We start from the raw sequence: 15,833 nt of genomic DNA on the forward strand, positions 1-15,833 counted from the left end.
AGAAACTAAACATAACAGAATGACTATAAACAATTTTATTTGCTATGAGGAATGGTGTACAGCCATCGATGACCCCGCTAAAAAGCCAAGTATTTCTGATAAAGAGAATCAGAGTGGTGCCTTTCTGAAATCAAGTGTTCGCCTCCTCTAAGAGACACGAAAAAGATGCTTCTTTAAATCAGATAATTAACATACTCATTAAGTCTTGACCATGCTCAGAGCTCTGCACCTAAGGCCTTGAGTAGAAGATAAAGCTTTGCTGGCAAAATACTTATGCATTAAAGAGAGAATCTTGAAGATATATACACTTGTGTATGGAAAAACACTAAACATCCCAAAATTTCAATTTTAAAATTCAATAAAAATTTCAGAAGTCCTTCAAGGCTTACCGCAAATACTAACTTCTCCACAAAGCATTTCTAGGTTCTTTCCCCTTGTCCCCAACCTTGACTTCATTACAATGAATATTTATGGCACAGCCTCTCTATGGCAGACATTACTTGAGGACTGAGGATTCAAAGGTGAAAGGCCTTGTCTTTGGTCTCAGGTGTTCAGTCTTGTTGAGGCAATTGGCATAGACACAAATATGATATTAGAATGCATTATGCTAATACCGATGTATAAAACATTATGTGTACATGCTGATGATGGAAAATTCCCTGCGTCGGGATCATCAAGGAATGCTCCATAAAGGAGATGGTGTTTGAACAATGTGTTGAATGAAGACTAAAATTTTTTAGTTTTTCAGGTAGGATCGGTCGAGTGAGGTTGGGGATAATGATTCTTCAGGCTTTGGCATTAAAAATAAAATAGCATGTTCAAAGGCACAGATGCATACAACAGACTGGTGGTTGGAGAAACAAAGTGTATATATATATATATATATATATATATAGAGAGAGAGAGAGAGAGAGAGAGAGAGAGGGAAGAAGATTAGCATTTGAGGTTGAAAATGTAATCAGAGTTTAGCTCATCAAAGGTCTTAAATGCCTTGTTAAGAAGCATAGACTTGCATCTTCCAGGCGATGAGAAGTGACTAAAGAACGTTGAGCAGAGGAATGTTACACAGAGTCAGGTAAAAGTTTTTGGATGATCGCTTTGGTTACAACATGCATAATAGATTGAAGGAGAATGATATGGGAATAGCAAAACCAATTATAGAATCCATAAACAAATCACAAGGGCCAGCCTTAGGACCGGGGATGTAGACAGAGAAGATGGGATATATTCAAGAAATCTTTAGAGACTCATTTGTTTATTAACTAGATGTAGGATGAAGTTGAAAGAGGGATTCAATGATGACCCTCTGATTTCTGCAGTTAAACTAAGAGATGATAAATTATTGGGCCAAGTCACCCAATGAATAACTGATAAGGCCAGGTTTTGATTCAGATTTTTCTAACTCCAAAGCTGAAACAATTTTAATTCTCTACCCTGTGTCCTGAAAATTAGTCAAGAATTTATTTGCAGATATCATAGTCCCTTAGAGGGAAGGACTATGTGTCACGAACTGGCACATAGTAGGCACTCAATAAATAGCAGTTGAATGAATTAATTTTTAGTAGATCAATACAGTTATGTTCTTTCAGGCTAAATTTTGCCTCTGACACATGGAAATTATGTTCTGTTTTGTTCTATTTAATTAATTACATGCATATCTTGTTCCCTCTTTTAAATTGCATCTCTAAAATCATGAACTATATCTAAATAATTCTTTTATAATTTACGACCTGTAACATAGTATATTTTCATACAGTAGGGTCTTGGTAAACATATCTTTAATATCCATTTGCTGTGCATATTAAGAATTTGTTTCATGTAGTCCCTTTAAGATAACCTGAAAAGTAAGATTAAATTTAACAACTTTCTTCTGCACACGTACCATGGTACCTTTATGATCCTTTCCCCCCTTTTTTGGCTTACGTTCAGCATGAAGAGGTCATTTTTGGTGTTTTGACCTCCTCGTGTTATAGGATTGCCGGTCAGTATAATTTACAAATATGTAGAATCCCATTTATAGAATATACTAAAACCCTTATCTCACTTCATTTGTAACAGACACCTGGCACAGCTCCTTAAACAAATGATTTTTGATGAGAGACAAGAGAACAAGGGTAAAGCCCAGTTGACCTAATTAGGAAGTGTTAGCCATATAATCACTTGAAATTAATTAAATACTGAAGTCAAAGACCAGAGAAGTTCTATACAGGTTCTTTGAATTTAGGCTACTAGCCGTGTTTCCCTGAAAATAAGACCTAACTGGACAATCAACTCTAATGTGTCTTTTGGAGCAAAAATTAATATAAGACCTGGTCTTATTTTAATATATATGAGACTGGGTATAATATTAATGTAATACTGGCTCTTATATTCATTTTTGTTCCGAAAGATGCATTAGAGCTGATGGTCTGGCCAGATCTTATTTTTGGGGAAACAGGGTCATAGTGGTTCAAGTCTAGGTGAAAGGAAGGGACACAGTATTTGGAAACCAATCAAGTACAATCAGGGAGAACATTGACCTTGGAGTTGTAGCCTAGGCTAGAACCCAGGCTTTGCCACTAGAGCTGTGATCTTCAGCAAGTTGCTTTACCTCTCTGTCCTTAGTATCCTCATCTGTCAAGTGAAGACAAATAGCACTTCATTCATCAGTTTATGATGAGGTTATATGAGATAATGCAGGAAGCACTCAGTACAGGACCCAGCACACAGTAAAGATTCAATAAAGGGTAGTGCTAATGTAGTTACTGTTGTCGTCATATCATAATCACCATCACCACCATCACTATCAATTCCCTGAGACGGAGATAAACTCAAATGATGCTTCCAGTTTGTGAAATCCTGCCACCCAGTCTTCTCAAGTGATATTTCCGTCTCTCTAATTTCCACATTTAAATATTAAGGTTTAATATTTGATTTTTAATATGTGGAATGTTGCTAAGCAGTCATCATCTAAAAGACTTTATGTCAATAACTTTTCATAACATGTTTATTTGCATTACATCATGAATCCCTTAAAGGAAATCTACAGATAACCAAACTGAGCAGATACCTTTGATGTTACCAATATGTCGTTAATCCTGACATGCTTTTTGCTTATAACTTCCAAAATGATACTGTCTTGCTTTTTCATCTGAATAAATGGGAGGAAAAATAACTTCAACCATAAAAATGTTCCAGAATACTGTAACATGATACTGGACTTATTGAAAGGAAGGAGAAAATAAGAAGAACTAAGCAAACAAAAGATGACGTGGTAAGGAAAAACAGTGCTACTTGGTGTGCACCCTGGGGAACCAGGCATTCTGCCTAGGACAGGATGTGCTGTTTTCCAGTCTAGCTATCAAGGAAGAAGTAACGTGGGACCTACTTCTCAAGCATTCACTTCTGTAAATGCCAGCTCATGCTCAGTCATAATGCAGCATATCACAACAAGCCCAGCACTATAGGTTAAAGGTACATTTTAGAAGAATTAGTGGAACCACCATTGCCTAGAGATAAGTTAAGTAAAAAAAAAAGAAAGAAAGAATGACAGCTCTCTGCAACAACACTCTGGATACCATAGTCAGCAAATTCTCTGCTTCCAAAATCAATGTTGGTCCACTCCCAATGGATAAATCCCATCCTCCAACCCTCAGATGGTTTTGGTCCTGAGAGACAGACAATTTTGTGATGTCTAAGCAGATGCTCAGCTTTCACACACGTCCCAGAATCACACTGACATATGTCTGCCACAAAAGATTTATGATGAGGTCATGAGTAACAGCAGCTAAACTTGCTAGCATGTCCTGGGAAGATTAGGAAACCAGAAATTGAATGAATGAATGAATGAATGAATGAATGAAATGAACCATCAAACAAGTGAATACATGGTAGAATACATAAATTACAAAAAGAATGAATAAAATGCTGGTAATTCATTAGGTAACTGTGAGGCATATAAAATAACCAGTTTCTCTATCATTTGTGTTTAAATCCCCTTTTTATATGCACAATATTCTAATGAATTTAGTTCAGTAGAATTTTCTTCTAAGTGTTTATATATTTAAATATAGCGTTTCAATATGATACCATGTTTCCCCGAAAATAAGACCTAGCCAAACAATCAGCTGTAATGAGTCTTTTGGAGCAAAAATTAATATAAAACCCGATATTATTATATTATATTATATTATATTATATTATATTATATTATATTATATTATACCCAGTCTTATAATAAAATAAGACTGGGTTTTATATTAATTTTTGCTCCAAAAGACCCATTAGAGCTGATTGTCCGGCTAGGTCTTATTTTCAGGGAAACACAGTAACAGCATTAATTTGCCTTTATGTGTTTCTTGAGTTTATCTTCTTCAATTTGCCACTTTTCTTTCTCTTACTTTTTTTCCCTTTCTTTCTTTTTTTAAATTAAATTTACTGGGGTGACAATGGTTAGTAAAATTACATAGGTTTCAAATGTACAATTCTATAATACATCGTCTATATATCACCTTGTGTGCTCACCACCCAGAGTCAGTTCTCCTTCCATCACCATATATTTGACCCCCATTACCCTCTTCTACCATCTTGGGTTGTTTTTGTTTTTTGTTTGTTTGTTTGTTTTTTAAGGAGCCTTATTTATCTTGCAGCCTGGGCCTGAAACATGAGTACACAATTGTCAGTGGTCAGGGAAAACCAACTGACTAGAATTGATGACAAATGTTTTCTGCTACATCTCTTTTGTAAAATGTATTTTAAGAACCATTGGTCTGTAAATGCTTGCCCTTGTCATATCCCTAAGCATATTTTCATATCGAATCATTACCACTGAGCCCAAGATTTCCAATATGCAAAAATTGTTTTTCCTTTGTCTCAGCATAAACTGACTCATAACCTCTGTTTTGCCAAAAACATTATCAAAAGAAAAACATTTTTGTCCCTTTTTCATTTTATTGTCTTTAATAAAATGGTATTATATCAAAATCTTGTCTTAGAGCAATGCCAGTAAAAATATTTCAGAATTTAAGGAGGGAGCACGGAAATAGGGTCAATCTTCTACATTTCACTGATACTTAATTTCAAAATAGTCTCTCTGAAATGAAAAATTAAAGTTAGGGAGTAACAACAGTCAAGAAGCTTCTAAAAACTGCTGCATCTATGGTGAAAAAAAAGGGGGGGGACTAACACACTGTCATGTTATCATACGAAATGTGCAAAAGTGAATTTTTTTAGTATGTGTCCTATCTGCTTCCCAGAATAAATGGTCTCTGTGTTTGTTCAGTATTTGAGCTTCTATCTATGCGTTTAAGTGTCCTTTGGCATTTTTATCTCCCTTTCAGTATAACTTTCTCAAAGGTAGTTTAAATGGCTTTGGGGTCAAACCTCTCTCTGGCCCACATACTCCAATGTCCCTTTGTCGTCATCATCCCAGGGCCAGGTTCCAGGCAACTGAGGACCACTCCTTTAGCTCAGCACCCAAGGAAAGTATGTAAACTCACCAGACCTAAACTGTTCACTCTGCCTGCCTGAACTTTCCTGAGAAAACCACAGTGAAGCTCACAGCCCCAGCTTTCCCCTTGCTCCTTCCTGCTCTCTGCCACCCTGAGGTGGCCCCAGATGGCCCTGCGTGGGGTGCAGTGCCTCCTGTCTCTGGGACCTGTAGTGTAATAAACTGTTTTCCTCTCTGTGTCCGTTTCTGCGGCCACACCTCACTGATCATCTCAGAAAAGAACACTGAACAGACCTCCGTGGGTTTGAACCCTAGTACGTAGCAGTACATACCAACTGTGTAAATTTTGACAGTTGCCTCTAAGCCTCATCTCCCTCACACACACAATTAAAAAAATACTGATAGATCTGTATTGTAGTGTCATGAGGTATACATGTGAGTGTGCCAAGCACAGGCCTGCCAAGGAGTAAGTATGCAGTAAATATTAACTGTATCATTGTGGTTGATTATACTGGATGATATTTCCACAAGAAGCCATGTTTCCTCCTCTTCCTTTCCCCATTTTAAAGGTGAGGGGAAAAAAAGAAAAAAGCTGACTGACTTTCTCATTTATCGTATCTCTTAGTCTAAAATAGCTCCTATTTCACCATTATGCAACTGAAAAGAAATTGGAGATTTAAATGATATATTTTTATTGGTTAGTATTTAATATTTTAATGGCTTCAAATGTAAATATTTAAAAAAAAAAAAAAAGGGAATGAATACAGAGAAACAAAAACCCTAACTTCATTATTGATAGTTTACTTTATTTAAAGTTTTATTTGATGAATGAATACGTAAATATTCATTTCCAAACTCAAGATCAAGGAAAACTAACATATCATAAGCTGCCCAGGTCTAGTTTAAAACAATATAATCTATTTTCTTCTCAGAGGAAGATAGTAAATTATCTAATACCTGATACTGGTGAATTTGATTTTTCACATGCATGAATTATACAAAAACAACTAACAGAAGTTTCAGGGCTTTTTTTAAATGAAGTTTTTCCTCCAACGAAAACTTTTGAGACCTAATTACATTAAAGCACTCATAGCTGTGTGGTAAGCCTATATAAGTTGATCCTTATTCTAAAAAGAATAAGCTTTATATCTTTACAAAGAAGTTCCACAATCTTTCATGGTATAAATTCCTAAGACCATATTTCTAGCCCAGACCAGTCTTCTATACTCTTTTTTGGTTCCTGGAAAAGGCACGGAACCCCAGTTTGCTTTTCTTTCTTTCATATGGCTAATAGTCACCATTTAGTCTTTCTCCCTTTTAGCTGTCAGACTGTCAGGCAGAGTTTGCTTTCCTCCAATTCACTCCTTCCTTACAACTTCTAAGGAAAAAAGACACTAGCTCTTTTATTATACTCCTTTACCACTAATCATAAGAAAGAAATCAGAGGGAAACACAGGCTAAAAGAAAATAACATCTTGCCAAAATATTGTATCAGAGGTTCTAGCCATCACAGTTAGGCTAGAAAATGAGATAAAATTATCTTCACTAGAAAGGAAGAAGTAAAACTCTATCTGCAGATGCTATGATGTAATATATACAAAATCCTAAGGAATTCACTTTAAAAAAACCCAAAAACTGTTGGAACAAATACATGAGTTTATTAGCAAGGTTGCAGGTTAGAAGATTGATATACAAAAAAATCTATTGTATTTCTATACATTTTCAATGAACAACCCAAAAAGGAAATGAACACACAATTATATTTGTAATGGCATCAAAAAGGAAAAACACACAAAACACTTAGAAATATATTTAACAAAAGAAGTATAAAACTTATATTCTGGTAACTATGAAATATTTTTGAAAGAAATTAAAGATGACCTAAATAAAATGAAAGATATCCTGTGTTCACATATTAGAGGATTTAATATTAAGATGGCAAACTCCCCAAATTGATGTACAGATTCAACACAATTCCCACTGGCTTCAGAATTCCAACTGGCTTCTTTGGAAAAATTGGCAAGCTGATCCTAAAACCCATATGAAAATGCAAGAAATTCAGAACCAAAACAATCTTGAAAAAGCAGAGCAAAGTTGGAAGGCTCACACTTCCTGATTTCAAAACTTAACTATGAAGCTCGGCAGTAATCAAAACAGTGTGGTATCAGCATAAGGACAGAAACATAGAGTCCAGAAATAAAGCCTCACATTTATGGTGATCTGATTTTAGACAGGAGTGTCAAGATAATTCAATATGGAAAGAATAGTTATTTGCATCCAATGGTGCTGAGATAACTGGTAATCCACATGCAAAAGAATGAAATTGGACTCCTTCATATATGTGTGTGTGTGTGTGTGTGTGTGTGTGTGTGTGTGTGTGTGTGTGTGTAAATTAACTCAAAATATATCAAAGACTTACAGGTAAGATCTAAAACTATAAAAATTTATCAGAAAACTAGGTGTGTACATTGATGACATTGCATTAAGTAATTTGTATTTTTTTAGATATTGCACCAAAAGCACAAACAAAGAAAAACTAGATAAACTGGACATCATCAAAAACACTTTTTTGATGCAAAGGACACCATAAGAAAGTTAAAAGACAATCCACAGGACAGGAGAAAATATTTTCAAATCATATGTCTAATAAGGGACTCATATCTAGAATATATAAAGAACTCTTCCAACTCAATAATAAAAGTGACAAATAGCCCAATTAAAAATGGGCAAAGGGGCTGAACAGGCATTTCTTCAAAGAAGATATAAAAATGACCACTAAGCACATGAAGAAATGCCTAACATCATTACCCATTAGGGAAATACAGATCAAAACCATGAGATGCCACTTACACCCACTAGGATGGCTAGCCTGTAATAAAAAGAGATAGGTAATAAGTGTTGACAAAGCTGTGTAAAAGTTGGAACCCTCATACACTGCTGGTACGTATGTAACATGGTGCAGCCCATTTGAAAAAGCTGGGCAGCTCTTCATAGGATTAAATATCAAGTTATCACATTACCATGCAATTCGTTCCTAGGTATATACTCAAGAAAAATGAAAACACATGACCACACAAAAACTTATACACGAATATTCAGAGTAGCAATATTCATAAAAGCCAAAAAGCGGAAATGATCCAAATACCCAAATATCCGTTAACTGATGACAAACTAAATAACATACCAGTCAGGGGGATCACTTCTTCAATTATATACATGTCTAACCATTATGTTGTTCACTTGAAATTAATATAAAATAATACTGAATGTCAACTGTAATTGAAAAATTAAAAACGGGGAAGAAGGTGAGGGAGAGTATAATTTCCAGGTATAAAACAAGTAACTCATGGGAATGTAATGTACAGCATAGGGAATACAGTCAATAGTATTGTAGTAGCGTGGTACAGTGTCAGATGAATGCTGGACTTACGATGATCACTTCTTTAGGTACATATATGTTGAATAACTATGGCGTACCCCTGAAACTAATATAATATTGTATGTTAGCTATATTTTAATAAAAATCTTTAAAAATGAAAGGCTAAATAACATGTGGCATACCCGTTGAATTAGATTTGGTAATACAAAGCAATAGTACAGCTAAGTGAAAGAAACCACAAAGTATCACATATTGTATGCTTCCACTGATACGATACCTGCATATCCAGAATAAGCAAATCTGTAGAGCAGAAAGTAAATTACTGGTTTCTCAGAGCTGGTGGGAGAATAGGAGGCAGGGGGTGAGGGAAAGGGAGACGGATGGGTGAAGTTTCCAGGCAGAAATAGGTGGGAGATGAACTGCTAATGGATTTGAGGTTTCTTTTAGGGGTGAAAATGTTCTAAACGTTATTGTACTGATGGTCGCACAACTCTGTGAATATACGAAAAGCCATTCAATTGTACAGTTGAAAGAGGTGGTATATTGTTTGGTATATAAAGTCCATCTCAATAAAGATGCTAGTTTTACAAAACTGTTCAATTTTGTTGGTTCCAAGTTCCTCTTAGACTCCTGTTGTTTTTTGTTTATACTGTTTAAATTTTGTTTATCCTGTTTAAATTGTTTATACAGAGACAAATATTGTTATACAACACACAGAGAGATACAAACAGATTCTAAAAACGAGTCTTTATTTGGTGAGCAGCATAATGGGATAAAAATGCAAGTTTGAAAGCAAGAGAGAGTTAAATGATTTTGCATAAGTTTGAGACTGTGCATTTGTGTAGATTCAGGAAATGAGAGACACTTGGTAAGACCAGAAAGAGGCAAAGATGCCATGTGAAAGAAAGAAGAGTTACAGCTATAATGGGCTGATTAGAATTTGGGTGAAATCAGTGACAATATGAGAATATTTCCTACTCAGGAAATATTCGGTAAAAACACCATTCCATCTTTCTTGCTATGCTGTGGGACCTGTTTTGAGGACCTGTCTGCAGGGTACATGCTGGGCCAAAGGGAAGAACTATGTTTGCAATGCTGGTGTAGCTTTCATTTTTGAGAGAAATTGTTAGGAGTCCTTTGGGTTTCTTTCTTTCTTGAGGTTAAGAATTACAATTTTCTAAAAACTTTTTCTGATTCTCTACATTTCAGCGCTTAGGTTTAACGCTGCAAATACTCTGCCACTTGTCTTTATCACAAAAGTGAAGCTGATGAGAACTATCCCTGATAATACATGTCTACAGTCCACTGATTTTCACTACTCGGCATATTCCATCATACGAATATAGCAAAATTCATTTATCCATTCTTCCGTTCCAAGATTTTACTATGGCAAAAAACATTGCAACAAAACTATTGTCCCTGCCCAATTTTCCCCATGGCCTGGATTGTCAACAGGGTATAAACCTAGCAAAGGAATTGCTTGGTCAAAGAATGCAAGGATTCAGATTCATGAGACATTGTCACATTGCTCCCCAAAGTGGTGATATACATTTGTAAGCCTTCCCACAACTTGTGAGAATTCCCTTTGCCTGAATCCTCACTGATACTGAAGGGTTAGTGCATAAAAGGTGTGGGCACCTGTCCCAATTCTTGCTCTCCCTACACTGGTATTAAATTCAAGCCCCAGTATTGTTAAAAGTGATAAATAACCCGGCAGGCACAAGTGTCAACTCTGCACTTCTCTGTCCTAGTTTTCAAGTTTCTTTTTTCATTTCTGTCCCAAGGTGATTTTCCTGCCTTTCTTAGCAGTTCAGCCATGCCTTTGTAAGGCTGTTAGTTATAATTTATTGATCGATTCTTGATGTTTGTAGCTGGAGGGTTTTCAAGTTATCTGTACTTCCAGACTCTTAAATGCCTGACAACTTAGTCAGCACCCGAGCAATCTTTAAACAGTCCCAGATGTTGGACACCATAAAGACAACAAGGGAAGTCAAATTAGCAACTACCATCAGCTATTAAACTCTCTTTGCACCATAAGACAGCATAGCATAACAATGAATAGTTGGGACTCTGCAGCTTACCTGGTTGGAATCCCAGCTCTCTCCCTTACTAGCTGTGTGACCTTGGGCAATTTACTGCATCTCTCTGAGCCAGAGTTTTTTCATCTCTAAGACAAGGCTGTAAATGATAGAATCTACCCTGCAGGTTTGGTATAAGGAGCTAATTACTATTCACAAAAATGCTTAGAACTATCTCCAACACACATCATGTGCTATGTAATCATGTGAAAAATAAAATGGAATAATGAATATTAGACATTGTTTTTATATTCCCTATGACGATTTTAATAATGACTTTCCCTTCAGTCCCCAGCATGGACAATCTAACATTTTAAACATTTTGTCCAAGGCTTATAGGTGTAATCTACAGGAAGTACAGTCTTGTGGAAAATTACTTGGGCACTATGCTGGAAATGGGAAGCTCAGTAACTTATTGTTGAAATTTTGTCTGCTACTCTCTTCATTCTCTCTCTTTCCTCTAAATGTTTTCTCCTATTTATTTGTTTGGGTCCCTTTCCTGTTACATGTTTTCGTAAATGTGTGGCCATCCTTGGTTGTCCTTTCACTTTTTAAAATAATAAAGTAAAAGGCAGATTAGAAGATCCACACTAGTGGCTGTCATTTACTGAGTGGTAGACTGCTGTTGTTGAGATTTTTCTGGATATTTCGATGGGAGACCTTCCAGTGTGCATGCCTACAGATCATTTCTTTGGGGCTGGTCAGATATCCCCTGATGGCATTTTCATACTGAAAATATAGTAAGTAAGGTGGCTGCCAAGCAAAGATCTTTAATGAAGTTTCTTCTTCAAATACATTGCACATATTTCATTTCTACCCTTCTGTGTTTTTCTCAATGAACACTTGCCTATTGACTGAATTAAATATTTCAGTTTAAATAGCAAAACAAACAAGCAGAAACTCCTCAAAATCTTAAAAATGCGTTTTAAGTGCTGGGTGATGGCATGCTATTCCAATCAGCTTTAATTTCATTGGCACTGCATTTCACCCTCAGTAAGACGGGCTTCTTTCTGACCCGTATTCTGTTATGGCCATTCCAAACTACTTATCTTTCGTCAAATGGATCTTGGTCTTTCACACTTTCATGTATTTACACAGAATATATTTTCTTCCTAAAATACACGTATCCCATTTTCTTTCTCTATTTGACTGCAGAACTTCTGTTTTCCTTCAATATCCAGTGTAGCGATCTCATTTTCTGTGAGCATCTCTGACGTTTCCAGGCAGTCTCATTCTAATGCATCCCTTCTGTGCTTAACTGAAATGGTGCAATCACCTCTGTTAAAACACTTATTGCTTTCACTTCTAATAACTTTGTTCAGATGTCTCCCTTACTAGTTTGCAAATTCTATAAAGGCAGGGACTCACACAATTTTATGAAGCCATCTTACCAACTAACAGCATCTCCACTAACCACCAAAGAGATCCATACAAATTTCTTTCTATACTCTATTTGGGGTAAGACTCAGATTGCCTCATGTGACAGCTCAGACTTTTATTATGGAATAGGATTTTATATATATATATATATATATATATATATATATATATATATATACACATATATACATATATATAACATATATTATATATATAAAACATATATATATAACATATATATGTATATAGATACATATATATGTATCTATATATGTATGTACTATATATTATATAGATGTCATTATCAACATTTCAGGAAAGTATTGACTAAAGGTATTTTATATTCGAGTATTTAAAATTCTAAGTTATGATAATTTAGAGCCTCATTCTATAACTCAAATGCATGCATTATAGGTAGCACAGATTCTGTTACCCTTTTATCTACTATGACTTCTGTTATGAAATTCAACATGAGAGAGATGATTGTTTCCGTAATGAATTTGTAAATGTGTTTCCATTTGGGAATATTGTGTGTTCATGTGTGCAGGTGTCAGCTGGATAAATACATATAACTGCTTTCTAAGTATTATAGATTTTACTCAATGATGAAGATGAAATCACTACTTATAAAATAATCTGTGGAAACTTATGTTTTAATTATAAGTGACAAACTATGGGCCTGAAATATAGAGTGAAACCTAAACAGTGCTTTTCCCAGACCTGCATGTTACTCAACTGTTTGAAGGAAAGCCCAGTAGCTGTTGTGTGAATCTGCTGGAGCATGAGGAAAAAATATTCTCCAAGTAAATTTAGCTAAAAATTCTGTAGAAGTTTTGAGAGAATGCAAATAGATGCAAACCTCATAGCTATAAGAAACTTAGCATGATAAAGACACAAATGCTCCTACAAATATCACAAGTTTGCATTTGGCAGCAACTTCGAAGATCTAGGAAATAAATGAAAGTGAATTGATAAAAGTGTCTATTTGCACTTTAAATGTATTTAGTGTAAGCTTCATCAGACTCAAATGAAATTTATTTTTGAAAATAAGCATGCCACTAATTTCCTGAGAATTCTTTAAAATTTCCTCACCCCAAATGTGAAGAAAATGAATTTAAGTCATTTTAGAGAAGGGTTGTCTAAGCAGATGGAGTCTGGAAAAAGCAAAGAAACAGGAAGGAAGGATAAAATATGATCAAAGCAACTATAACCTGCTAAAGTTTTGCACTGGCGAATATACGAGTACGTAGACATGGTTAAGTGCGTGGCCACCAGGAGACAGGACGAGGGCTGGGGAGTCAGAGGGGGGTTGAGTCTTTGACTGTAACCCCTTCAGAGACCACATGACTGGTACGCACTGGCTGTGCTCCCACTGAGTCTAGTGTGAGGAGGGCAGCTTGTCCTCTTGAGCTCTCTCAGGTAAGGACTTTGTAATTGCCTATGGTTGGACCTAAAAGATCACATATAATATTCTGGCTTTTGGAGTTTGACTTCCCAAATGCCAATATAAATAATGGGCATTTTCCTTAAATTGAAATGTTCTCTAAGGAATAGATCAGTCTGACCTCACCTATAAAACAAAAACAAAAAATTCAAGATGGAGATAAATGATTCAATAAGGTTTTTAGATCCATGTATAGCCTTATAGTTAAGACTGAGCTAGGAAGATCATTACCATATTTGCAGATAATATTTAGTTTAACATTTTTAATTCAAATTCACTTACTTAGATATTAAAATAGTAATGAACCCACACAAAAACAGTCAATATATCTTTGACAAAGGTACAAAAGGAATTCAATGAGAAAAGGATAGTCATTTCAATAATTGGTGCTGGGACAATTCCTCATCCATATGCAAAAAGATGAACCTAGATACAGCCCTAACACCTGCCACACACACACATACACACACACACACACACACACACACTCAATTACTCAAAATGGATTACAGACTTAAACAGCAAATTCAAAAAATATAAAACCAGAAGAAAACATAGGAGAAAACCCATGAAACCTAGTGAATTAGTTTGCTAGGGCTGCCAAAGCAAAATACTACAGACCGGGTGGTTTAAATGACAGAAATGTATTTTCCCATGACTCTGCAAGTTGGAAATCCAAGAGCAGGTGGTGGTAGGTTTGGAGATTCCTGGAGCCTCTCTCTTTGGATAGCAATTGGCTGTCTTCTCACCATGCCCTCATGTGGTCTTTTCTCTTGTGTGCATGGATCTCTAGTGTTTCTTTCCCTTCTTATAAGGACAGCAGTCATATTAAATAAGGGCTCCGCCCTAAAATCCAAAAAACTGACAATACCCATCGCCTGTGATGACACAGAGCAATAGGGGCTCTCATTAACTTCTGCTGGAAATGCAAAATGATTCCGCCACTTTGAAAACCATTCGGCAGTTTCTTTCAAAGCTAACCATAATCTTACCATATGATCTAGCAATTGTATTCCTAGGTATTTACCCAACTGATCTGAAAACCTATGCCCACAGAAAAGTGTCATGCAAATGTTTATAGCATCTTTATTCATAATTGCCAAAAACTAGAAGTGACCAAGATGGTCTCCCAAAGATGGAAAAACGAAGTATAGTACATCCATACAATAAAGTACTGTTTCATGATAAAAAGCAATGTGCTATCAAGCTACAAATAGACTTGGATGAATCTTAAATACATATTGCTAAGTAAAAAAAAAAAAAAAAAAAAAAAGCCAATCTAAAAAGTTACGTCCTTTATGATCCCAATTAGTATATGATATTCTGGAAAAGGCAAAACTATAAGACAATAAACAGATCAGTGATTGGGTTTCAACTGGCGGGGAGAAGGTTGAATAGGTGAAGCACAGAAGATTTATTTAAGGCAGCAAAATTATTCCTTATGATCCTGTAAAATAGGAATATGATGCTTTGTATTTGTTAAAACCCATAGAACTTCACAGCCCAAAGAATGAACCTTACTGTATGTAAATTTTTAGAAAGTAAATTGGGCAGTCCAGAGACAATGAATTGCAGATGATGAAAAAAAATCTAACTGAATTGTTAAATTAATTATTCAGGAGACAATTAGACTGAGTTGGCTTCAGTGTCTTAGTACCCCATGTAAGCAAACTGAAATCTAAGCCTGAAATGCCTCAAGGTTAAGAAATCAAAACCTAAGCACAACCAACCACAAACCACCAACTAGCCTTTCCCAAATAAGGCAACTGCTTAAGCTCTAGCCAATCAAATCATTTCCTTGCTTTGCTTCCATCTCTTCTCTATAAAAGTCTCTCCCTGAGCTCATCATGGAGCACTTCTAACTACTTCCGGTTTGGCACTGCCTGATTTGAATCAATTTTTGCTCAAATAACTTAAAAATTTTAATATGCCTCAGTTGATTTTTCAACACTTCTACAAATGTATGAAATAACTCTCTGGAGGAATAAAGTGAATGAAACAACTGAGATGGGGGAAAGGTACCTACCTAAGTAACTTTGGAAATTAATAATCAGAAAGACCAAAGGCAACAGAACCTCTACAGACACACTGTACTCTAGTTAACAAAGTTATTTCCCACAGGGA

This window comes from Rhinolophus sinicus, chromosome 7 (assembly GCF_057876585.1).
Source record: "Rhinolophus sinicus isolate RSI-liver-muscle chromosome 7, RSI-T2T, whole genome shotgun sequence".
Taxonomy (NCBI): domain Eukaryota; kingdom Metazoa; phylum Chordata; class Mammalia; order Chiroptera; family Rhinolophidae; genus Rhinolophus; species Rhinolophus sinicus.